Raw genomic sequence first — 26679 nt, 5'->3', positions numbered from 1 at the left:
GGGTGACTCAGTCGGTTAAGTGCCTGACTTCGGCTCAGGTCTCACAGTTCGTGGGTTCGAGCCCCACGTTGGGCTCTGTGCTGACAGCTCAGAGCCTGGAACCTGCTTCAGATTCCGTGTCTCTCTCTTTCTCTCTGCACCCTCCCTCCCCACTCCCCCATTCATGCTCTGTTTCTCTCTGTCTCTGAAAAACAAACATTTTTAAAAAGTAAATTTAAAAAAATAAAATAAAATGACCAGGATGAAATATGGAGCAGTTACCTATCTGGCTATAGTTGGTGCAGAGGGAAAATATTAATCATCACCCACCCTCCTGCCTGCCCTGCTAACATCACCCTCACCCTCTGTGAAATATGGTCTTTACTCTTTCTACTTTGGAAAGCATCTTCCAGCCACCGTGATCTCTCCCACCAGTTTTTATATAATGCTTTTCCCTCTCCTAGAATGGTGCTTCTTAAGCTTTAACGTGTGTATAGATCATCTGAGGATCTTGCTGAAATGCCAAGTATGACTCAGTAAGTCTGGGGTTGTGGCCTGAGATTCCGGATCTCTCACAGGTAACGCTGATGCTGCTGGACTGAGAAGGAACATGGCCTTAGAGCACCCCACCTAGCCTCACCTGGCCTAGCTGTCAGTGGTTTCTGGACACATGGATTCTGTAGACTGCTACAATAATAATAATAATAACAACGGCAACCACATCAATGAAAAGAACAAACAACAAACCCTTTCAGGGACTAGTTTGCCAACTTTTTATTGCCAATCAATTTGTCAAGAAAGGACATTGAACATATGCGTGGCTAATATTGCCATATCCTAAAGGAAGGCTATTTAAATTCTACTCTGTCTTTGTCTCTCTCTCAGATATAAAATAAAACACACACGCAAAAATTTTTTTAAAAGGGGCGCCTGAGTGGTTCAGTTGGTTAAGTGTCCAACTTCAGCTCAGGTTGTGATCTCACTGCTCGTGAGATGGAGCCTCACGGCGGGCTCTGTGCTGACAGCTCAGAGCTGGAGCCTGCTTTCCATTCTGTCTCCGTCTCTCTCGGCCCCTCCCCTGCTTGTGCTCTGTCTCTCTCTGTCTCTCTCTGCCTCTTTCAAATCTAAAATAAAACACACAAAAAAACATTTAAATTCTATAAAAAGGAGGAAGGCCATAGCTTCAGAATAGAAGACAGTCTTCAGAATTGAAGAAGTTTAACTTTATGAAAAACTCGCTACCCTAGTCTCATTTTTAAAATTTGGTCCTAGACTGGGGGCACTAAAGGTGTATATAGGAAAAATTAGCCTGCCTGAAATCCAAAAGGCTTTTCTGATCCCATACATGAGGTTGGATGTCCCTCCACAGTGCCCGAGAAATCCCGGTGCATGACGCTGTCCTAACCCTCATCACCCTCTACTGTTATTGCTTGTCTACCTGCCTGGAGTCCCCAACAGTCTAGGCCTTCCTCTACCTTTGTATCCCAAAACCTTGAACATTGCAAGTACATGGAAAATACCCAGTGACTGAATGAAAGCCTGAAATAATGGATCACTCTAACGATATTACTAGTGGATTCTGTTGTCTGGTTTTAGGTAGAGTAAGAGACATTTTTTGAAGTGGTCCAAAATCGTGGTATACATGAAACTACAGAGAAAGTGTACATATTAAGAATCTTTTTTTGAGGTTTTTTTTTTTTTTTTGAGTAGGTAGTGAAACACATATATGTCTTTACCTGTTCCTTACCTTGAGTCTGACCAGCCCTTTCCAACTCTTTCTTTGAACTGGTCAAGTGATATTCTGCTCTGTGAACCTGTGGATAACTTGAACTATCTCTGTTTTTCTGATCTTCTAAATGAGATGCTGTGAGATTTAGAGGGTTCTTGTGATTTTAAATTTGCTACGATCCCTTGGTTTTATAAACAGGAATGGATAGCAAACACGCATTTCTTATTAACGTTTCTTAATAGCCTATTGTGTAGGACAGACTGGGTTGACTCTTCCAAAAGAGACAGCTCATGCAGGTTACAACTCAATGTTCATCATAAACTTGTTGAGCACAGGTACATATTGGGAAGTAAGACAAACAAATATCAACTATTAAAATAAGAAATGGCAAGTAAATCACTTGGATAAGAATTATGCTCAATAGTGGACTCAAATTCCTCATTTTTCAATGATGGTGACAACTTTATGGCTGTGTGTGTGTGTGTGTGTGTGTGTGTGTGTGTGTATCTGTGTGTATCTGTGTGTATCTGTGGACAAATACATCACTTACTAGTGAGTATTTCTGGGAGGAGATCACAGAAGACTTTCATTTTCTATATTGTATATTTGTCCTAACATTTGAATTTATTACTATACAAATGTTTTCTGTTTTAAGCAGAAAGACAATTCAGAATTTAAAAAGAAAAAAAAATGCTTTTATGAGAATTAATGACACTGCTGCCCACAAATACATACGCATGAAAGTGGGACATTAAGAAACTCAGCGTGAAGTTTCCACAACAGAGAAGAGAGATTTGGGTTGTTTTAACACTTTTAACTGGCTGAAAAGAGCACCTCTTAGGATATTTTTGATGTTTACAAATCTTGTAACGACATAAGTTTTTAAAGTAAAACACACCTACTTTGAGGGTTTTAAAATGCTATCAGTGACTTGGAGAAAATTACATTAAGAATGTTATTAAAACTTAATTTGATAATTTTTGCAAAAAGAAAGAGTGAATATTGTTAAACAACTTAATAGAGACATAAGTTAAGAATTGACTTCTTTGGGGCCCTGGCTGGCTCGGTCAGTAGACTGTGCAACTCTTGATCTCGGGGTTGTGGGTTTGAGCCCCACGTTGGGTGTAGAGATTATTTAAAAATAAAATCTTAAAAAAATTGACTTCTTCAATAATGTTTTAGGGTGCCTACTAAAAAGAGCATTTTTTAAAGATTCAAATACATCCTAATAACATAAAGCACTCCAAAACTAAATTTATATATAATTTTTTAATATAGCCATTGTTCCATCTGTAGTCAAATGTGGAAATCTGCAGAATTTTGACCATGTTACTCTTACAGAAATGAAAGCCCTGCAATTGCTTTACCGCTTCTTCAGAAATCTAGTTCTGCTCCAGTACAGTGCAGTGGGCATTAAAGTTTCAAACTTCCGCCAAAATTATAATGAGCTATTTGGACATTTATTTGAATGTGAACAACCTTGTCTTCATTACATTGTTCATTCAATAATATTTGCTGAATGCTTACTATGTTCCAGGTAGTGTTCTGGGACTCCAGGTACATCATAAACAGAACAAAGGGTGCTGCCTTCATGAAGTCTATATGTGGGAGACAATAAAGATAAGCGTAATAGATGTGTAAGTTATGTAGTATGCTCTTATTGAAATTATTTTGGGGGGTGTAGTATTCTGCTAGGGCTGCCGTAACAAAATATTACAGACCTGGTGGCTTAAACAACAGAAGTATTCTCTCACATTCTGGAGGCTGGAAGTCCAGGATCAAAGTGCCAGCAGGGTTGATCTCTTCCCCTGGTTTGCAGATAGCTGCCTTCTTATCATATCCTCACATGGCCTTTCCTGTGTGTGTGTGTGTGTGTGTGTGTGTGTGTGTGTGTGTGTGTGCATGCGCATGTACACAAAGCTCTGGTGTCTCTTCCCCTTATTATAAGGATACCAGTCCTATTGGATGAGGGCCCCACCCTTGTGACCTTATTTAACCTTAACTACCTCTTTAAAGGCTCTTCCTCTAAACATCTGAACAGAGTCACATTGTGGCTTATGACTTTAACGTATGCATTGGGGAGGGGCGGGGGTGGGCCCGAACAATTTCAAACACTCAAGTGAGGGACCCAGGACAGAGACTCCTCTTGTCAAGGTTTCAGGACAATGTTGAGATAGACTTCACTGAGAAGGTGAAATCTGAGCAAAGATATAGGAGGTAAGAGAGTTATATCTGTGGCTGTCGGGGAAAAAAAAGCATTTCAATTTGAGGGAACAGCCAGTGCACAGACCTTAAGGCAGGAATGTGTCTGGAAGGTTCCATAAACAGTAGGTCTTCAGGGACGGAAGAGCAGGAAGAGAAGAGAATGTGGGGATCTGGGTGGTGTAGAGCTCTGTGGGCCACTGTAAGGGATTTGGGGTTCGCACGGGTGAAATGGGGAGCCACTGCAGGGTTTTTAGCACAGATGTGACATGGTCTGATTTATAGATATCCATGAAGCTGTCAGTTAAGTGTTCAGCTCTTGATTTCGGCTCAGGTCATGATCTCAAGGTTCGTGGGATCAAGTCCCGCATCAGGCTCTGCACTGACAGCGTGGAGCCTGCTCGGATTCTCTATCTCCCTCACTTTCTGCCGCTCCCCTGCTTGTGCACGTGTGCACACATGCACGCTCTCTCTCTCTGTCAAAATAAACATGTTTTAAAAAGAATACAGTATGTAATAAATTTACCAAATATGTGTTCATTAACTGTTTACGTTTTCAGTAAGGCTTTCGGTCAACAGTAAGCTATTAATAGTTAAGTTTTGGGGAAGCCAAAAGTTGTATGTGGATTTTCGTCTACGCAGGGGTCAACACCCCCAACCCCTGCGTTGTTCAAGGGTCAACTGTACGTTAACTGCATCTTTTAAAACCTTGATTTTACAATCTAATTTTAGAGCCAAATTATCTAGACTTCCCACTTACAAAGTTTTTCAACATGTGATACACGTACGTACGTAAGGCTTCCTTCTATATATTTATTAATTTTTCTTTTATCTTTCTTCTATGAATGTACTTGATTACACATTTTTTGTGTTCACTTGAAATCTTTTGAACTAAGTTTATCTAATTATGTATGCTTAATATCTAGATTCTAAGATACTTTTTATTTTTAATTTTTTTAAGTTTATTTATTTTTGAGAGAGACAGAGACAGCGTGAATAGGGGAGGATCAGAGTCAGAGAGAGAGGAGACAGAGAATCCCAATAACCTGGGACTTGAACTCACAAAACCATAATATCATGACCAGAACTGAAACCACGAGTCAGATGCTTAACCCACTGAGCCATCCAGGCATCCTTAGGTTCTTAGATACTTTTGAAAAAGTTAGTACGCAGATACACAGAGAAAAGAGTAGACACAAATGACATTACCTTGTGCCTTTTACAAATAAATAATACTTTGAGGGCCAACTGGGTACCATTGTAACACAAAGTGTTTCATTCTGTTTGGCTTTAATAAAATCATGATCGCCTATTATCTTACATTCAAGAGAAACAGAAACTGGATTGTTACTTATTATTTCCATGACTTCTTTGTCCATTAAAAAAAAAAAAAGAGGTGTTTTTAAGATTAGCGGGTAAAAGTAGATGTGAAAATAAGAGTGGGTTCACTGTTAGGTAAAACTGTGAAACAGGTCAAGTTTGGCTTCCTCTTCCTCTTTTAGTTCAGGGAAACTCACCAAAGTATCTCCAGCACTTAGCACGGTACCTAGCACATAGTAGGTGCTCATTATTTGTTAAATGAGTGGTGATTTCGCTAAGACATATCTTTCACTAATTTGTTAGTGACTTCGTATGTTGTCCATCCTTGGAGTATTTGCAGTCTAAAAGATTGCCAGAGGAAGTGGGCAACCTCTGCCCAAAGGTACGAACTGTTAAAGGTTGAACTTCAGTGGGGAGATCTTTTAAAGTGCAGAATTTTCCCCAAGAGCTACTTCCAACCACATCACTGATCAACTATTTACTTCCCTAAGATATAACATCCTGAATATTTCCAGTTCTTGATTCCTGTGCAAAAATCACAGGAGTTGTTGATTCTAAAGCAATCACTGCCAATTTGTAGACTATTTGCTTGTAATTTGTATTATTAGGTAAGACTTGAATCCGGTTCACCATCTTCCCCAGTACCTCTAACATTCCGCACAAAGGCTGTCACGGTGACTGGGTGGTGAGCAGGGATGTCCTCTAAAACGCCCAACTGCTGGCGGCAGCAGCCTATCAGCCATGTGCTGGCCCAGGCACTCAGTGATACAGCCAAAACATGCTGTGTTAACCCTACAGCTCCCACCTGCTGGAGGCACTGCTATTTTAAGGTATAGAATGTAGACAGTACGCACACACTACACAAATGTGTTTGAAGAGAGCTAAATTGAAAAATACACATTTGTGCTGAATTACTTCAACAGTGGCTTCGTTTTTTGAAAGAAGCGTACCGTTACCTTTGCAAAATGGCTTTTTCCAGGCCCCAAAGGAAGGCTAGGCTTCTTCTCGGGTAACCTTTCCTCCCTCTCTCAACCCCTTCCCATATTTCTTCTTGCAGCCCCCATCCTCTGAACCCACACAAGGAGGACAGAACGAGTGTCTCTGTTAAATGGAGGAAGCGGACGCTGCGCAAGTGCTAGACGCTTTTCAAACGATGGTCGCTCTCCCCTGGGTCTGACAAAGCCAGCCTCGCGACGCACCAGCAGGGTGAGAACAGAGGCAAACCTCCCCGGCACTGGGAGAAACCCCAAGCCCCACCCCTCCGTCCCTCCCGCCCTGAGGCTCGGCCCGCCCTCCTCCCTTCCCTATTGGCTCGGTGGCTCCACGCGTCACGCCTGCGACGCCGACGGTGCCCTACGAGCGAGGGGCGGGGCTCGGGGCGCGCCAGGAGGGGCAAGCGCGCACGCGCAGGAGAGAGGGTCTGGGTCCGGACGGGGGAAGGGAGGGGGTGGTGTTCCCGGTTTCCTGGGTTACCTGAGGGGGCGGGGGTGGAGAGTTCGCGGCGGCGGCAGTGGCAGCGGCGGCGGCGGCAGCGGCAGCGACAGCGACGACGACTCGGGATTCTCCCGGTGAGTGGAAGGGCGCCGCGGCGGCGGCTGCAGCCAGAGAGCAGGTAAAGGCGGCCGCTGCGCGCCGACGACGCCGGCAGAGGGCTTGGGGTCCCGGACACCATCCGTGGCCTGGAGGGAAGGCGGTTTGGGGTGGCGGCGGTCGCGGGGGTCTGGGGGTCGCCGCCACCCGGCTGAGGGCGCGGGGGACCCGGCCCCAAGCCCGTCCTCAGGCGTCCTCTCTGGCTCCGGGTCTCCGAGATGTCTCCCCCCCCGCGCCCGGGCAGCCTCTGACAGCAGCTGAGCGGCGGGCGGGAGCTCCTCCCGGCCCCCCTGGACCCTTGCAAGCGGCCACCCGCCACCAACTTTATTTCCCGGCTCACGGAGGGGCGGAGGTCGAGTAGGCTGGCGGCGATTTGCTGCTAGCTTGATTGTATTTATTGTCCTGTGCGGTGGCACTGCCTCCACCCCGACCGGGCCCAGACTGGCAGGTCGGGGACGGGAGTTGACAGTTTCCGCGCCACCACCCTTCCAGTCGCTCCTTGAGCTCCTGTCCCGCGGTCCTCACCCATCTGTCATCTCCCCCGTGTGCCTTGGTCTGCTGCTTTTCTTATGCCTGTGACACCCTTTGCCGGGGCGAGAGACTCTCCAGAGGATCCTCTGAGACATCTGCTGTCTGTCTCCGGCATCATTGGAGCCTTGGCTGAGATGCCTCTTGGTCTCTGGCAGGATTAAACTGTTCGGGAAATAACCCAGGAAGACACCGGCACCACAGCGTGGAGGTCAACGAGTTGTTTAGTAGTGGCGGAGATAAGGCCAGAGGCTTTAAGAACCGTCCCTCTAGCCTTAATTCTTATCGTGCGAAACGAAACAAAACAAAACATTCCCTAGATGCTCAACGGACCATACACACCCAGTGACAGCACTTGGCAGTTGATGAGGTTTGTTTTAAGCAGATAGAAAATTTTAAGGGAGTTGCATCTTGTGTTGAGTACGTGGGTGTTAATAGGGACCAACGTTTTCTTGAACATTGAATTCAACCCGCATTCTTCCTAGGGTTTGTTTAACAAATTGATAGGACAAACTGAATTGGGCTTTCCTTCCTGATGATTCTTGGGTGATCTGCTGTTACTTTAAACTTCCACACCCAGAAACCTTATGCTAATAAAGATGTTGACAATGAGCTTTCATTTTATAGATGTAGTTATTAATACGGGGTATCTGTTTTAAAGAGCTTTACAAGTAGTCAGCAACTTTTTTTTTTTTTTTAATAACTCTTTGCTGTCCTTCATATTGTTACTGCCTAAAGATTGGAGAATTTGGAGACAAGAATTAGGAGAAAATGAGTTACTATATAATTTAGTTTACATGAAAGCAGTGTGTAAGCCATAAAATGATCCATAAATTTAGTATATATTTATTGAGCATGTACTGTGTGTCAGAGTTGTCTGAACACATAAATATCCCCTCCTTCATGGAGCTTACATTCTAGTGGGGGATCTCAGATAATAAAATATGTGCTATGTCATTCGGTGTCAAGGACTAGAGAGAAAAAGCAGGGAAGAGGGAGAGATCAGGAACTGGAAAAGGGTTTTAACTAGGGGTAGTCAGGGAAGACTTCCTAGAGAACGCGGCGTCTGAGCCCAAGACCAGAAAGGAGACGGTAATCCGTACCCCTCTCTAGGGGAAGCGTGTTCAAGTAGACGGAAAGGCACTTGCAAAAGCTTTGAGGCAGGCATGTACTGGGCATGTTTGTGGACAGCTCAAAGTCAGATTTGGCTGTGGTGGAGTGAGCAAAGTAAGAGTAGTACAGATGAAATCAGGTGAGTGGGAATGGGCAATCAGATTGGGTGAGGTCTTGGAGGCCTTTGCACGGGCTTGGTCTTACACTCTGAGTGAGAAAAGGACTCATCCCTCTGAATAAAGAAGAGACATAATGAGACCTTTGCAAGGGTCACTCTGGTGGCTGGATGAAGAATAGACTTCGGATGAAGGAGAGGGTAGAAGCAGAGATACCAGCTCAGGGACTCCTGCCATAATTCAGGCCATGGATGATTATCATTTGGACCAGAGTAGAATTGGTGGAGAGGTTGATTTCTGGCTGAATTGAGGATAGACTCAACAGGAGACTTAAAGACAACTACAGTTTTTGTCCTAAGCGAGTGCAAAGATGCAGTAGACACGTACTGAGATGAGGTTTATGAGATGGGCAGTGGGTTAGGAGTTGGTTAGAAGACCACAAAATGAGATATCCAAGTAGAGATTATTGGTAGTAGATTCTGGTAACTTTGTATTGAAGACACTTTTCACATTATCTTGACTTTAACAGGGGTTTAGTATTTCACCCATGAACTGCCAACCTTTTTCAGACTCCTTTTCTTTTTAGCTCTTTTGGACCAACTTATTCATTCTTTTCACGAAATGTAGCTTTGCTTTTATTTGCTTGCACTCAGAGCATCTGTTTGTTAGTTTCATTTTGTAGAGAAAGCCGTATAATCCAGAATTTCAGAGTACCTTTTTAGTTTGTTGCTGTGTTTAACTTGAACACCTCAAATGACTAAGCTTTTCCCAAATTATGTTTAGATGCCTGGCTTAAGTTCAAGAATTTTTTTAAGTCTCAGAAATCTTGTTGTCAAATGTGGCTTCACTTGGCCATTTGTGAAATTACAATGGAAATGACCTGTATTTTTAATACTTTATTAATAAGTCAGTAATATACAGGGATTATCCTAATTCTTTTGTTTCATTAAAGATGGCTTGAAATAAATGGGCCATCACATGTTAAACGGAGATCTTTTCATCAAATTATGCAGTATTTGGGGCCATAGAATTTGGCCTGTAAAACTTGTATCAAAAATATATCAGGATTCTAGAGTTTAAGGTCTATGCCTTCCCTTAAGAACCAGGCTACAAGTACATGACTGTTCGGGTTACCTTTCCCTTTTCTCTAAGTTGTACCAAGCCGTCTACTTCTTTTATTTGTATCATTTCTTCGAATAAAGTAATTTGGTACCCCCTCCTCCAAAAAAAGAACCCAGGCTATAAACTAATATTTTTAAATGGATTTTCAGCCTAAATATATTCTGAAAGTACATAAAAAGACGTCATACTAATAACTAATTATAAACAGTCCATGGGAACACCATATGTTCTTTGATACTGCTTTCTTTTGCTATTGTTTCTCACCGGTATTTGTCTTTCTTTCTCTTAATTCTTCTGGCCTTGATTTATAGTAAGTGAGAGAGACCTGATACATTTTGAAACTTTGAATGCTTCTCAGGTCTAATTGTGGGGAAGAAAAAAAAAAAGAAAAATCTTTTTTAACAATATGAAAAAGTAGTGCTTAAAGTATGATCATCTTAATTAATCAAGAAAGGACTCAAACAGTTTTCCTAAAGGCTCGTCATTGTTCCATTCAAATGTGATTCCTTGAAATTGAAACTCAAAATGTGTGAGGAAATAAGAGAACTTCTAGCCACTTTAAATGAGTGGAAGAAATGGATGAATGATAAGACTACTGTGCATACTTAGAAATGTTGATACAATTCATCTTTAAAAGGTAAAGGGGATAGAAGATTTTTGCCAGAAACCTGAAGAATCACATATTTCAAATTGAAAAATGAGGTAGGGGAAAGTGAAGCTTAGAAACTATACATTGAACATTTTGACACTAAATGACTCCTAGAAACATTATAGACCAGATTGCCAAGCAGATGCTTTGTAATCTGTGATTAGAAAACACAGCACTGATTATTAAGACCCAGAGTTAGTTTTTTAAGAACAAGTCATATTAACCTCTTGCTCACTTTGTCAAAGATATGATAGTATTAAATAATCTTTTTAAGCACCTCACATCTTACAAATTGCATTCCCATTTATTATTTTATTTAACTCTCACAACATCCCTGTCAAGTAGTGTCAGATGAGGAGTCCTCAATGGTAGGAGCCCTGGGAAGACACAAAGGGGACAGATGTGGGAGATATTAGAAAGGACTTGCCTAGATACGGAGTAAAAGAAAGGGAGGAATCAAAGTGGGCTTTGGGGATTCTAGACTGTCTGACTGGGTGGATGGTAATGCTGGTAATTGATCTTAATTTTGAAAATATAGGTGGTGGAACAGATTTGGAGATGTGAAATTCATCAGTTCACATCAGTTTGGTGAGACTAGTTGTTTTCTTTGTTGGAACAGAGTCAGGTATAATTAGAATTTTCAAAATATATAGGTCTGGAGCTCAGAAGAAAAGTCTAACCAAAATAAAAAAGGCTTCATTCATTCAGTAGACATATCCTTTCAAATACTTTTGGTAAGGAAGGGAGGACAGTGGGGAAGCTTGAGCTGGGAGATGGCATTGGGGAAGGTTTATTTTTCTTTAAAGATGAAAGAGCCAAGGAACTTTAGTGGGCTGATAGAAAGAGTCTATTGAAGAGGAAAGAAAATTGAAGTCACAAAAATTGAAGTCACAAGAGAAAGAAGATAATCAGACATAACCTCAGCAGAAATGGAAGGGTTGGGAACAAGAGCACAGGTGAAAGGGCTACCCTGTAGAAGAGCAGTGATGTATCTTCCTAGTATTTAAAAAAAAAAAAAAAAAAAAAAAGGAAATAGAGACTAGATACATAATATAATATAGCATCTCTTGTCTCTGTGGGAATCAGGTTATATGCTGAAATTGAGGAGGAAGAGCATGGATTGGGGTATATTTCATGGGAAGAGTTACTGTTGTGATGGGAAAAGGGACTTGGCCAGGGACCACTAACCTAATTACTGAATAGTGATAAACACCCTTGAAATCACAAATGAGTAGAGCAGCCAATCAGAATGGTTAAGCAGTTTTCTCCAGCAGTTCTCCATAACAGTGCAGAAAATGTTTGGTTAGACTAAATCTGGATGGGGAGTGGAAGGGGGGTTGTGATGTAGAACCTGGAAGGGGGTGGAACAGAGTCAAGGAACTGAGGGTGCTAATGAAGTTGCTAATTGAAGAGCTGAACCATAGGTAGGTATCCTGCTTGATTGAAGAAGACAGCCAAGCCAAGATGGAGCTGATAAATGTAGAGAACAAAGAGGGTGAAGAATTTCAATGAGTAAGCTGTAGGATTAATGGAAGTAGAGGAGTACTAGAGATGGAAAAATAGGCATGTGATGTGAGGTCCTAACTTTAAGATTCTAGAGTCAGAACAGTTGCAAGTGATAATAAGGGTCAAAGTATGGCCAGTGATGATGGGTAGCCAAGATTAATAGTGCTTATGCAACAATCATAATATTAATAAAACTACAATTTATCAAGTACTGCTGTATACTAGTCACTATACTAAATGCCTTCCATAGTTTATCATACTTATTTTTCACAACTATCCCTTGAGGCACATATTAGGGACTCTATTTTACAAATGAAGAAATGGGTGCTCGGTGAAGTAAAGTAACTTTCCCAAAGGTACACAACTAGGAAGTACCTGATTCTTTCTAGCCCCAAAGCCCTTATGCCCACTTAATACACTATGCTGTTCTTCTCCAAAGTAGGGGTCATTGAAGAAGAGGAAATCAAAGAGCTCTAAATCCTAGTATGTTGGGATTATTTTTCTTATGGATAATGAAGCCCTCAGAAACAACAGATCTTGTGTGGAGAGGAAGACAGGACTTTTGTAACAAAGTTCTCAGTAAATGGAGATGAGAGACTCAAAGTCAGTAGTTGACAACTATAAATATAGCTCTAATTTAGCCTTAGAAGTAGATAAAATGGGTAATAATGATGCACAAGTCACTTTGAGAACCAGATGATAACCAGAATAATACCGACTTGTCTTCCTGGCCTGGGATCTGGGTGTATATAGTGCTTTATTAAGAGGAGGAGATTAAATGCTCCTCTTGTGTAAAGGTAGAGGATACAGGGACATTTCTTCGCAACAGAACTAGGGTTCCTAAAGCTAGGGAGTGAAGTGTCCAGGGAGGAAGAAGCACTCATCTAGTTGCGTATGAAAAATCAGAAAGGATAGGTGGGCAGGTAGGGTCATCATATAATTTATTGACCAAATACGTGTTATTTTGAAAATGAAAAGAGTGTCATTAATAGTTACCCTGGGACAGCAGGCATAAACTAGGGCTGTCCTAGGCAAATCAAGATGGGTAGTCATATCTGTGATATGTAACAAGAGGAGCTATCATCTTGGAAAAGGGCTGTGGATGTTGAGAATGAACAAATTGAGCCCTAAGTTAGAGGGACATGAATGGGGCTTACTAGCCTGAGATTATTCTCTCCAGCCCTATAATACTGCCCGGACATGTTCTGGGTATGTCTTGTTCTAGAAAAGTCAGGAGATCTGAAGGAAGTTCTGGATTCATCTCTCTATGAAGAGTTGGAATCCATTAGCATATAGGTGGTACTAGAAACCTTAGAAATGGATGAGATCATCAAAAGAGAACACAAAGAATGGGAAGTGAGGAAGAGGACAGGATCCAGAGCCTCCCCAACATGAAGGAGCTGGCAAAGAAGAATCCAGCTAAGGAGACTGAGGAGGAGTGGTCAGAAGGGTAGAAGGAGAACCAGAAGAGATTTGTCATCTCACAAATCCAGAAAGAAGAGAGATTTAAGAATGGATGATTAATAGTCTCATTTGCTTTATGTTCCTCAGAGGTCAGAGAAGATAAGGACTGGAATGTGTCCATTGGGTTGGATTTGGCAATTAGAAGGTTATTGTTGATCTTGGCCTGAGTAGTTTTGGTAGAGAAGTGTGAGCACAAGTCAGACTGCAGTGCACAGAGAGGTGAGCTGAGGCCAGGCAGGAGGACTGCTTCAAGTATAGATTACCCTTGAGGAATCTTGAAAGACAAGGGTATCAACAGGATATATCTGGATACTTATATTTATATTTGTATTTGTACTTATATTTATTTATTTTAGACAGTGAAGAAGTCAGTGGAGATGAGGGGTTGAAAACTAGGAGAGAGCTGGATTTCCAACCAATGCCTCCTAGTGAGGTCAGTAATTTTGTTGTAATGAAAAGAGTGAAAGTAAGAGGAAGCTACATCATAAATCAAGTAAGACAAACTTTGTAGTAACTACAATTTATCAGAACCTGGAATAGGTAGGAAGAAGAGAGAGAATTCCTAATTTGGTGAAATAGTGAAAAGTGACATCTAGGTTGTGGACTAACTCTAGGATTCTGTTTTTTCTCTACAGTTTTTGGGGGGAGCGGGAAGCATGCGCATAAAGTTTATTAGTTCAGGATTCCTGATCCCAGAACACTAATGATTTTTATAATTTTCGTGGATTAATTTTTGTCAAGTTCTTGGACCAAAGTTTCTTTTGCTAGATACAACATTAACACATCTCACAAACACTGTCAACGCAACATTTTAGAGCTTGAAAAGTAACAAGAGATAATCTCATTCCACCTTCTCATTTTGTACACGGGGAATCAAAGCTCTGGGGATGCTGGCACACAGATGGAGGCACCGAGCCTCAGTCTGACTCTTATTCCAGAACTGTATCTCCTACAACCTGCTGGATTTTTATTCGGGCTACTTTCTTGTTGCTAAGGCCTCTTCTCCTTTCATTCTTGGACTTGACAGATTGTAGAAGACTAACTTTTTAAATAAGTAAAATAGAGGTCTTAATATATGGACTTATTGTGATAGATGAACAAAACGCTCTTCACATCTTACTGGAAAATCACAACATGTTGTAATATTATTTTATTATTTTATTATTTTTATTAAATTATCCCAAGCCCTTCTGGGAAAGTTGAACTTTCTTTTAAGATATCTCTTTTGCAAAGTCTCTTTTTAAGAAGTCTCTTCTCTTTAAGAAGCCAAAAAGAATATAGACTTCCAGACCCATAAAAATGTGGTTTCTAGGAATAGCTTATCCAATTTCCTGGCTATCATTCTTGACTATCTCTGGATATTTCAACTGTCTAAAATCATAACAGTAATATTTCTCTTTTATGGTACTTGAGAATATTAAGGTATATAAAATTATATTTAATGTAATATTATATATGTATATATAACATTTACATATATTGTACGTTATATATATTTGGGACAATTTTTGAAGTCATTTGATAAATACTGAGAAAAACAATGTTCTTTCCTCTTCCTTTTTGGTTTTTGTTTGTCTTTCTCTCTTTCCTTATTTTTGAAATATAATTAACATAGTGTTATATTAGTTTCAGGCGTACAATAAAATGATTCAACAATTCTATATGTTACTCTAGTGTTCATCGTGAGAAGTGCATACGTGATCCTCATTACCTATTTCACCCAACCCCCCACCCACCCACCCACGTCTGGTAACCATCAGTTTGTTCTCTATAATTCAGTCTGTTTCTTGAGCCGCCTGAGTGGCTCAGTCAGTTAAGTGTCTGACTCTTGATTTCGGTTCAGGTCATGATTTCACAGTTCATGAGTTTGAGACACACTTTGGGCTCTGCAGTGACAGTGAGGAGACTGGTTGGTAGTCTTTGTCTGTCTGTCTGTCTCTCTCTCCCCCCCTCCCCCACTCACATTCTCATTCTCTCTCTCTCAAAAATAAATAAATAAACATTAAAAAAAAAAGAGTTTCTTGGTTTGTCTCTCTCTTTCTCTTTTCCCCCATTGCTCATTTGTTTTGTTTCTTAAATTCCACATATGAGTGAAATCATATAGTATTTGTTTTTCTCTGAGTTTTTTTCACTTAGCATTATACTCTAGCTCCATCCTGTTGTTGCAAATGGCAAGATTTCATTCTTTTTTATGGTTGAATAATATTCCATTGTATATGCATACCACATCTTGTTTATCCATTCATCTAATGATGAACCCCTGGGTTGTTTCCACATCTTGCCTCTTGTAAATAATACAGCAGTAAACATAGGGGTGCATGTATCTTTTTGATTAGTGTTTTCATTTTCTTTGGGTAAATACCTAGTAAAGGAATTACTGGATAATATGGTAGTTCTATTTTTAATATGTTGAGGAACCTCCTTACTCTTTTCCATAGCAGCCATACAAGTTTACATTCTCACCAGCAGTGCACAAGGATTCCTTTCTCTCTACATCCTCACCAACACTTGTTATTCCTTGCCATTTTGATTCTAGTCATTCTGACAGTTGTAAGATGATATTGTATCGTGGTTTTGATTTGCATCTTTTTTTTTAAGTTTATTTATTTTGAGAGAGAGAGAGAGGAGAGAGAGGTGGGGGTGGGGGGTAGGGAGAGTCAGAGAGAGGGAGACAGAGAATCCCAAGCAGGCTCTGCACTGCCAATGCAGAGCCCCATCGCAGGACTCGAACTCATGAAACCGCAAGATCGTGACCTGGGCAGAAACCAAGAGCTGGACACTTAACTACCTGAGCCACACAGGTGCCCCAGATTTGCATTTTTCTGATGATTAACAATGTTGAGCATCTTTTCATGTGTCTGTTGGCTGTTTGTATGTCTTCTTTGGAAAAATGTGTATTCAGGCCCTCTAGCCATTTTTAATCAGATTATTTAATTTTTGGTGTTGATTCATATAAGTTCTTTATATATTTTAACTGTTAACCCCTTTTCAGATATATCATTGCAAGTATCTCTGCCATTTATTTGGTTGCTTTTTTGTTTTTTGGATGGTTTCCCTCACTGGGCAGAAACTTTTTTTTTGGTGTAGTCCCCAATAGTTTTAATTTTGCCTTTTTTTTTTTTTTTTTTCCCTTAGGAGATATATCTAGAAAAATGTTTCTGTGACTGGTGTCAGAGACATTACTGCCTGAGCTCTTTCCTGGGATTTTTATGGTTTTAGGTATTATGGTTCCATTTAGATCTTTAATCCATTTTGAACTTATTTCCACATATAGTATAAGAAACTCGTCTGGTAAGACTGTCTTTTTCCCATTGTATTTTCTTGCCTCTTTTGTCATAGATTAGTTGACTGTGTAGGCATGGGTTTATTCTGGGCTCTCTATTCTCTTCTACTGATGTGTCTATTTTTGTGCCAGTACCATACTGTTTTGATTACTATAGCTTTGTAGTATATGCTGAAATGTGAGATTGTGATACCTCCAGCTATGTTCTTTCTCAAGATAGCTTTGCCTAACTAATTTAAAGGGATTCGTGTACCCCTTTGTTGTACCCCCTATACTGGAATTAAAATTTTTAAAAACACTAAAAAAATAGATTGCTTTGGCTTTTCAGGGTATTTTGTGGTTCTATATAAATTTTAGTATTATTTGTTTTAGTTTTGTGAAAAATGTTGTCGGTTATTTTTTCTCTACTTTTTTTAAATGTTTATTTTTAAAATTTTTAAGTTTATTTATTTTGAGAGAGAGAGTGCAAACAGGGTAGAGGCAGAGAGAGAGGGGGGAGAGAGGATCCCAAGCAGGTTCTGCACCAGAGCCCGATGGTGGGGCTCAAGCTCACGAACCACGAGAACATGACCCAAGCCAAAGGCGGATGCTTAACCAACTGAGCCACCCAGGTGCCCCTGTTTATTTATTTTTGAGAGAGAGGAAGAGCACAAGCTGGAGAGGGGGCAGAGAGAGAGAGACACACACACAGAATCTGAAGCAGGCTCCAGGCTCTGAGCTGTCAGCCCAGAGCCCGACGCAGGGTTCAAACCCATGAACTGTGAGATCATGACCTAAGCCGAAGTCAGATGCTTAACCAACTAAGCCACCCAGATGCCCCTATTTTTTCTCTACTTAAAACAAATTTTTTTTAATGTTTATTTTTGAGAGAGAGAGACGGAGTGTAAGTGGGAGAGGGGCAGAGAGAGAGAGAGATACAGAATCTGAAGTAGGCTTCAGGCTCTGAGCTGCCAGCACAGAGCACGACACGGGGCTCTAACCCATGAACAGCAAGATCATGACCTGAGCCAAAGTCGGACACTTAACCGACTGAGCCACCCAGGTGCTTCTGTTTTTTCTCTATTTTTACGCCTGCTTTTTTTGGCATGGTTTAACCATGTCCAATCCCCAAGATAGTTGTTGGGATGGATTTGCTATTTTTTTAGGAATTTGTTCTTACGTTTAACTGTTTCAAAGTTAACTGTGTCTTTGCTTAGTGGAAATATATTTTAGTTAAATATATTTAAATTATCTGTGGTAGCATTTGGGTTTTGGCTGAGTGTGTTGTTTTTAGTAATTTACTTAGCATAAGTGAAATCAATTCTATATGTTCATTTGAGTATTATGAACTTTTAAAGAGCAATAATAGTATATTAATTTTTTCCTTTCTTCTTTCTCTTCGATCTTTAAGATTGCTCTGATCAAAATGTGATTTGCTACACTAGAATTTTAATTAGTTCTGTAGGTTCATTTGTCTGAGTTCCTTAGATGGAATAATAATAATTGTAATTGCATACGTATTATTTCAACAGTGTAATTATTATACTGAGTTTGGATGGGTGTGAAATTAAAACAATGGTAAGAACGATTTCCTCTTTTATTATATAAATGTGGCTTATTTGAAAGGGCAACAAAACATTTATCTGTTCATAAAATCACTCATTGTTACTGCTTCTGGGTATTGATTCATTGAAGTATACAGTTCAGTGTATCCTGGTCGATGGTAAAAGGAGGTTTTACTGGTGTAACTTGCAGAACAGCTGTGTCTTTCTATCAGCTTGCGTTTATACTACTTTTTAATATTTACTTGTCTAGACTTTATTGGATCTTAAATGCATTGTAACTTAGAGTTTATTAAAGATTAAAATCCTTTACTGTCTTCTGGATTTCCTCTTTAATAATGCTTCCAAAGATGGTAACTGTTCTTTAAGTTTTTTCTGTTAGCCTTATTTAAATATTTTGGAGAAAATTTCTTTTTTTCTTTTTTAAGTTTATTTATTTATTTTGAGAGAGAGAGAGAACTTGGGGAGGGGCAGAGAGAGAATCTCAAGCAGGTTCCGTGCTGTTAGCACAGAGCCCAATGCAGGGCTCGACCTCATGAACTGCCAGATCATGACCTGAGCTGAAATCAAGAGTCAGGTGCTTAACTGACTGAACCACCCAAGCACCCCCGGAGAATATTTCTGAAGTCATATGTTCCATACGACTGAAACATACTCATTTTCTCTACACTTTATTTTTAAAAATAGAATCCCAGTAAGGTAGTTTTGATAAAACTTGATTATGCACAATTTAAGGAAACATTTAGAATGTGTAATTTTAATTTTAAATTAACTTTGATGCTTACTGTTACTATATTACTATTACTATATTTCTGTTTTCTGCATACTATACTGTCATGGAAGTTCACACCCAAAAAATAATTAGAAATCATCTATTTTGTTTTTGTTTTTATTTTATTTTTATTTATTTTGAGAGAGCATGTATGCTCATGTGTGTGCACATGAGCGTGGGAGGGGCAGAGAGAAAGGGAGAGAGAGAATCCCAAGCAGGCTCTGTGCTGCCAGTGCAGAGCCTGATGTGAGGGCAGATCTCATGAACTGTGAGGTCATGATCTGAGCCGAGATCAAGAGACGGACACTTAACCAACTGAGCCACCCAGGTGCCCCTGTTTTTGTTTTAATATGTATGAGAAAAATGGGGATCAGAAAGGTTAAACATTTGCCTAAGATTCTAAAGAGTGTTTGAGGCAGAAACAGAAAACCTAAAATCTTTTGGTTTTTAGTGTAGTATTCTTTAGACTATACTGCCAACCTCTTGAACATTTTAATGCACTTTATGAAAGTAATCTCCTAACCAAAAGATGTCTGATATACTATAAAAAGTGATAGCATTTGGTTTTCAGTATGTAATTCATTTATAACTTTAACCCCTCTTCTTTACACATGTCTACATGTTTACCACAGTGGTAGAAACTAAATTGTGATGATACTCGATGTAGTAGAAAAAAATATTAAGCATAGTTTGAAGTTGAAATGCATTTGCTTAATATATACTCCTTTTTTATTTCTGTTCTCTATCACTCTCAGTACCTTCTCTCCTACTATCTATCTATCCATCTTCACAGATGGTTAGAGAGTGGCAGAGTAAGCAGCTGGGTCTCAACTTGATCTCACTGCTAATCTTTCTTGATGTGCCACGTTTTATAACAGTGAACACATTTGTCTGTAATTGACTGCCTCAACCAAATTGTTTTTAGAAGGGAAGCTAATTTTCACACTGTCTATAAGAATTATGAAGGAATAAGAGGAAACTATTGCCATGCACACTTACGTGGTGTCTTTACAGCTTCTGTATATCTGTGTTCAGTATTTCTGAAACAATTTGCAGAATCGTTTACCTTATACAAGACAAATATTAAAAACTGATGATTATGGTGCTGCTATATAAAACATTTTTATTATTTTCATTTCACATTTAGGATAAGATCCCAATCTGGGTTTTTATTGTTTCTTTAGGAGATACGGAAAACCGTTATTTCCAAAATTGATTTTAAAGAACTTTTAAACTGTGTCCTCTGCATTATAATCTTTAAAATAGGAAGAATAAACATCCAAGATTTTATTGCTAAAGTTTTTTGTTTTTAATCTAAATACTTTTTGGTAACGTTTTTTACGTGTTTTGTAGCACTTTCCTCATGCTATCGAACAGAAAAAGGCTTTTGTAAATGTGGCTATTTATTTCTCAGAGTTTAAGTTGTGGGAAAATTTCCTAAAGGAATTTGAATGTTAAAATGTTTTCTATCAAAGTTAGTATCAAATGAATTGGTGTTTGTTTGTTGAGCTCTTACTATCTGTGGCACTGTATTAGGCAAAAAGATTTTTTTTCGAAACAAATGAGACCTGATTTTCCTTCTTAAGGGGAGTATAATCTTGTTTGGAAAGAAACAATACAATACCGTTAACACAAGGCGGTGAGTCTTAAGAGGCATGTTGAAAGTAATGAACTGGGAATGAATAGGAATTTCTGCAGCAGCAACAACATGACAAGCAACATTAGTGAAATAGTGTTGAGACAGTGAGCACCCTTAGGAGGAGTTATGGGGTGCTGGAACGTGTTCTGAGATGTGCCGAGAGATTAGAAAGGTTAGATGGAGGGAATGACATAGCACGATAATAAGGAGTTGGGAACTTATTCCCTAGGAATTGGAGTGTCATTTATTATTTTAGGAAACGTGAATGACATTTTTAGCAGTTGTAGAATTTGGATTGGATGGAAAGTAGACCAGGCAGAGTAACCAATTAAGAGGTTGTCAGTATTACAAGTGAGAGAGGGGATGAGGGCCTGTGGATGCTCCGGCATCCAGGCATTCAAGGTAATGATCATAATCACTAATAATTATTGATCTTCCTCCAGTCTGCCCCTCCCCATGCATCGCATGTTATGTGAGTTATCCCATGTAATTTAAATATTCACAACAGGATACTCCTGAAACCAATACTACACTGTGTGTTAGCGACCTTGAATTTAAATTAATAAAAAATATTCACAGCAGGGGTGGCTGGGTGGCTCAGTTAGTTGAACATCTGACTCTTCATTTCAGCTCAGGTCATGATCTCACAGTTGTGAGCTCAAGCCCCACCTTGGGCTCTGCGCTGAGTGTGGAGTCTGCTTGGGATTCTCCCTCTCCTTCTCCTCTACCCCTCTCCCATTTGCATGCACAAGCTTGAATGAATGAATGAATATTCGCAACAATTTTACATGCTCTTAGATAAGACTGAGACTTAGAGAGAGGAAGCCAAGTAAGCCAGGGTCATAGAGTTAGCAAGTAGCAGATGGCAGAGGTAAACCAGCAAAGCTGTCAAACGGAAGAACTGACTGGGCCCCAGATGAAATGGCTATTCTGGTAGCATTTCCCTGAGTAAGTGGGTAGAGCCCATCAACTGAAATAGGAGTGAGGAAGGAAGAGCTGGTTTGTTGGAGGGAGGAGTTGAAGTTTGCTTGGGAGAATAGAAATTTGTATGCAGAATCCAGAGAGTGCCTGAGTCTGTATCCTGCCTCTGACGCGTAGTAGCTGTGTGGCCTGAAGCAGTTGCTTAACCTCACAGTGCTTCAGTTTGTGACATGTGACAAGTGGGGAGAGAATTGTACTTACAACATCCTTATGAGGAATAAACCAGCTACCATCGTAGTGTGCTTACAGTAGTGCCTCATGTCTCGTAGTTGTGTTAGATGTTAGCTGTATCATCACCATCATTCTTGTTATTCTATAAAAATCCAGAGATGTGATTTCAAGGTGTATGAGCCATTTGGTGTAAAACTTCTAGCACATTCCTCCTAGGAGGCTGTGAAGCGGCAGGAGATGATTTCCCCTGATGAGTCTTTGTAGTTCTTCTTGTTGCCACCTCACTATAACTACAGTGTCTCAATCTCCATTCTTTTACGGTGCTCAGGATCAAACCCAGGTTCTTCTGAGATATCTGGTTCCCCATTTGTTTGTTGTAGGGAAAATGAACTGCTTGTGGAAGGGCTTAGCTTCGGTACATTTTGGTGTGGCTTCCTCTCAATTTACTTCAAACTTCTGCCTTGCTATGTTGTACCCAGGCCAGCTTTGTCGAATGAGGGGTCATGATGACTTCTCTCTGGGCCGGGTACAGGTGTCCAGGCAGCCACGATGGAGAGTGTTAACCAAGACTTCATGGGCTTAGAGAGGGGGAGGGGAATAGGTGGGTGTTTGTCGATTCCTGAAATGTGAAAAAAAAAAATAATATGTTCATTTTTCTGGGGCCACTGCTTAGATTTCCACCTGTTGCCCCCACACCACTGCCATTTTCATTTTATTGAGTTTTTTAAATCAGGCTAAGCAATTGTACATAAATTAAAATTATTTCAGCACATTTTTGCGTTCTATAATACAAATACATAAATGCATAATACAGAATAAAAGTAGGAACAGTACAACTGTTCTTCCTCCTCCCCGCCCCCCCCCCCCCCACACACACATTTACTGGTTAAGGATTAGTGTAGTCCTATGTTTTTAATATGGAACATCTACATCAGAGCTGACTTCTGTGACTAATGCGTCTCGTACTTTGTAACTCCAGTTAGAGCTGAAGGTGTTACTTCTTGTTAAAATGTGAATATTTCTTTCTAGGAGGAGCAGAGTTTTGTGGGTTTTTTTTTTTTCTCCAGTTCATTTACTTCTTGATGTAAAAGAGAAATGTGGAAACATATGCAAAAAGATAACATGAAGCTATAGAATACCTTGAGAAGTTTGGGGTGGCAGGATATTTGACTGGTGGAAGGAAACAGCATAGGACACAGAGGCAGGATTACTGTCTAGTTGCATTTGCACTTAGTGCAACAAACAGAAGTTTGTAGAGAGGTTCTTGAAGTGTGTTTCCAGGTGTGTAGATTGAAACCTAGCAGACTTGAGTCAAAGTTCCGGATAACATTCAGAGATAGTATTTAGTGTTAAGGAAACTTCTTTGCCCATTGTCTAATTTTTAATTGACCTGACAGAAGGAGAAAGGTCACGTCTTGGTTAATAAACTTGGTTATTTTCGTTCTACTTAATTAGCTCTAAACATATCATGTAACTCCCAAGACAACTGTCATGGGACCTAACCATGGGACTGTGGACCTGTGAGTCTCAGTTTTTGTTAACTGTGGAATGTGGTTGGATAATATGATGTCTAAACTTTTCTGCCATTGTGAAAATGTATGATTCTAACATATTCATGTTCATACCTTTATTTATGTCACTTATGAAATAGTATAGTGTTATCAAGTTTTTCTCCTAAGGGTTTTTAGATTTAGTGATTTGTTACAAAGAATATGTGAGATCTTTGAGAAAGTCACGAATCAGTCTTTAGTCAATATATATTGAACTCTGGAGAGATGGGATTTAGCATGATTAATAGTCCATAACAAACAGCCTTTATTTTCAAAAGTCTGCTTCAAATAGTGGCAAGTTCTGATTCAAAAGAACTCACTGAATATTTATTATTCTGTATAGTATTGTAGTCAATCCTTACAATAATCCTGTGATTGATAGCAGTCTCCTCCTTCTTGGTACATAATACATTTCTAAAAGTATTCTTTCCGGGGCGCCTGGGTGGCTCAGTTGGTTAAGCATCTGACTTCAGCTCAGGTCATGATCTCGTGGTTTGTGGGTTCGAGCCCCACGTCGGGCTCTGTGCTGACAGTTCAGAACCTGGAGCCTGCTTCAGACTCTGTGTCTCCCTCTCTCTCTGACCTCCTGTGCTCCTACTCTGTCTCTGTCTCTGTCTCTGTCTCTCTCTCTGAAAAATAAACATTTTAAAAGAAATTTTTTAAGATATTCTTTCCAATGGCAATTTCCCTAATACTATTATAATTAGGAAATTTAGGCAAGCACTTAATATTATTTTAAAAATGAATTTACCAGGGGCGCCTGGGTGGCTCAGTCAGCTGAGCGTCTGACTTCGGCTCAGGTCATGATCTCATAGTTCGTGAGTTCGAGCCCCACGTCGGGCTCTGTGCTGACAGCTCAGAGCCTGGAGCCTGCTTCAGATTCTGTGTCCTCCTCTCTCTCCACCCCACCCCTGCTTGTGCTCTATCTCTCTCTTTCAAAAGTGAATAAACATAAAAAAATTTTTTAATAATAAAAAAAATAAAGATGAATTTACCAGGATTTTGGCATTTGGTTAAAGTTAGGAATTGAGTCCTTCCAGTGTTACCATTTCCCGAGGAAAATGTGTGATTTCTAATGAGGCTATAAGGATAAAGTTCATTATTATAAACTTTTTTCTTGTCTTTTTCCTCTTTTCCTTTTCTGTCAAAGTCACAAGACAGGTACTCCCTACTTTTATTTTCAGTGCTTCCTTGGAAACTATATGGTCATAGAGCAGAACATCAACATTTCCATACACAGTTCTGAGGACAGGTGGCGATGATCTTTTTCTTCCTGCAGATGGCACTCTCTGCTGTTCCCCTAGCACTGAGCATTTAAAAAGCTGTAGTGTTTACCAAGAACGTTTCCTGATGTTATATAATCTTTGAAGATCCACACAGTAATTCTGTGGGACAGACATTTTATGGAAAAGGAAGCCCAACTTGACACAGCTCTGTGTTGCGGCTAGTACTGGCTAGATTCCCAATGTCCTGCCTTTATTTGCACCACTGTCACAATGCTGACTGTTGGACTATTCAGAACAGATTTAGAACTAGGGAAATATAATGAGTAAGCAGATTAGTAAGTATTTATTGAATAAGAAATAAATTTTGGTTGAATGAATGAATGAATGAATTAGTGATAGGTTTGATGGTTCTTAGGGAGGCAACTTGGTGACCTAGAGAGCCTTTCTTGTCCTATTGTTGAGCGTGGGATTTTATTTTCAGTGGTAAATGTAATGTTATTGGTAGCACTGACTAAAACAGAAAGGACAAGGTATTAAAAAATGCCTAAAACTGAAGAATATCTGTGGTAATGACGTGGTGTAGGGGGGAGGTGTAGTAGTTTTATACTGTACGTCAAGGAAATGACTATGTCAGAATCCACAAGACTGACGGTGATGGCTTAATTCTGTGATCTTTTGGATAATAGGTTGTGGAAATTAATCACAGAACCAGAACAGAGCTGAGATATCATAGTCGGCTGTCCAAATGTCTGTGGGAAGTCTCACTCAGTAAAAGCAGGGCTGCTGTTGACTTACTTTATTGACCGTTTCATTTCCGGAAGGTTAAGGAAATAGTCAGGGGAGCTGATAACTCCGAGCCTAATTTTGACCCACAATGAGGGCTCCTTAGACAGGTGAAAATAATGGGAATCCTGGGAGAAATCCGTGATGTTCATTTAAGAAATTCAACAGAAGGTTGTGCCACATACTGTGCTAGATGCTGTCGATTTTGCAGTAAACGCAGCAGACAAAATCCCTGTCACCGAGGAACTTTTATTTGAGAGCTAACCATGATCCAGCCTCATGGTTACTTAACTGCAGTGACCTTAACTTGCATTTCAGACACCTACTTGCAGGGTCACACTCTGGGTGATGTTATGGTCTGGAACTGCTTGTTTCAGAAATCTAAAAATTCCAAAATTCCTATATCCTTAATTCCCTCATTTTTTTCCTTTAATCTCATAGACGTGGGTTGCCTGTATTTCAACTTGTATGTCAGCATCTACCTGGCCTCTTTCTCTTTCCTACCCGGTCTACAGCCCAGTTTTGACTGTATGGATTGTTCTCTCACTTGTACCCTTGATTCCCTTTCCCTTTCACTTCTGCTGCCTCACCCACCCAAACTCCCATCTCTGTGTCAGCGACACAATCTGTGTTATCTACTGTTAGATCCAAGCAGCTAAGCCTTGCGGGAGAATCTCAAACATCTGAGAAAAGTGACACTACCCAGCGTTCATGGTTTTCAACTTCTGCTGAGCTCTGAGCCCACCAGGAGGTCCTTTTATTCATCCTTGGTCACTGCTCTCTCCATCCTTGTTTTCCTGCTTCTCATTTTGTATTTTATTACCACACTTAACCATAATTCTCTCAGGGACTTGACTTGAGCTGCTCTTTCTGTCTGTAATGCCTTTCTGCCCCCCTTTTCTTTCTCCCTTTACATGCTCAACTTTTACTGAAAGATTGTGTCCATCATGAAGCTTCCCTGACTACTCAAATTGGGCTCAGTGTCCCCTCATCAGTATACAGTACCTGTGTATTGGTTCGCCTTTGCCACCATAATGGGACCTTCTTAGGCGCAGAGATGGAATTACTTTCACATTTTGCATTCTTAGTGCCTAGCGCAGAGTGGGTGTTTTAGTAAATGGTAGCTAAATGGATCAGTAAAAAAAACAGGAAGAGGAATATGGATCAAAGCTGGAATTTCGAGAATTAGAAATACATATCTTTTTTCAAAGAAAAGATAGATAAGATGCCATGGATATAGTCTCCAGAAGGGAAGGTGGTTGTAAGGTGGCCATAGGCAGAGTTTTTACTGAACCACTGGAGATAATGTGAAGAAAAGAGAGGTAAGTGGCCAGATGAACTCATATTTTAAAATAATATGTGTAGAAGAAGGAAAGAAGGATACGAAACAAAAATATATAGATATAGGTACAGAT

The 26679-nt window shown here is 40.1% G+C and overlaps 1 protein-coding gene across 9 annotated transcripts in view; it reads left to right on the top strand.

The window, feature by feature from the left end:
• The window catches only part of LYST (lysosomal trafficking regulator), a 191116-nt gene that overhangs the window by 8128 nt on the left and 156309 nt on the right, over positions 1–26679 (top strand). For 4 of the 9 annotated variants that reach the window (XM_019418948.2, XM_019418947.2, XM_019418945.2 and 1 more), the window contains exon 1: positions 6697–6798. The gene's annotated coding sequence lies outside the window, so the exon portion shown is untranslated. Of the gene's footprint in view, positions 1–6234; positions 6437–6696; positions 6843–26679 lie in introns of those variants that run through there. The other 5 variants (XM_053910211.1, XM_053910212.1, XM_019418943.2 and 2 more) reach the window with 5 other exon arrangements.

Source organism: Panthera pardus, unplaced genomic scaffold (genome assembly GCF_024362965.1).
Source record: "Panthera pardus isolate Hobbes unplaced genomic scaffold, ASM2436296v1 HiC_scaffold_22, whole genome shotgun sequence".
Classification (NCBI taxonomy): domain Eukaryota; kingdom Metazoa; phylum Chordata; class Mammalia; order Carnivora; family Felidae; genus Panthera; species Panthera pardus.
The sequence above is the reverse complement of the archived record's forward strand: the minus strand, read 5'-3'. Positions and strand labels throughout refer to the sequence as shown.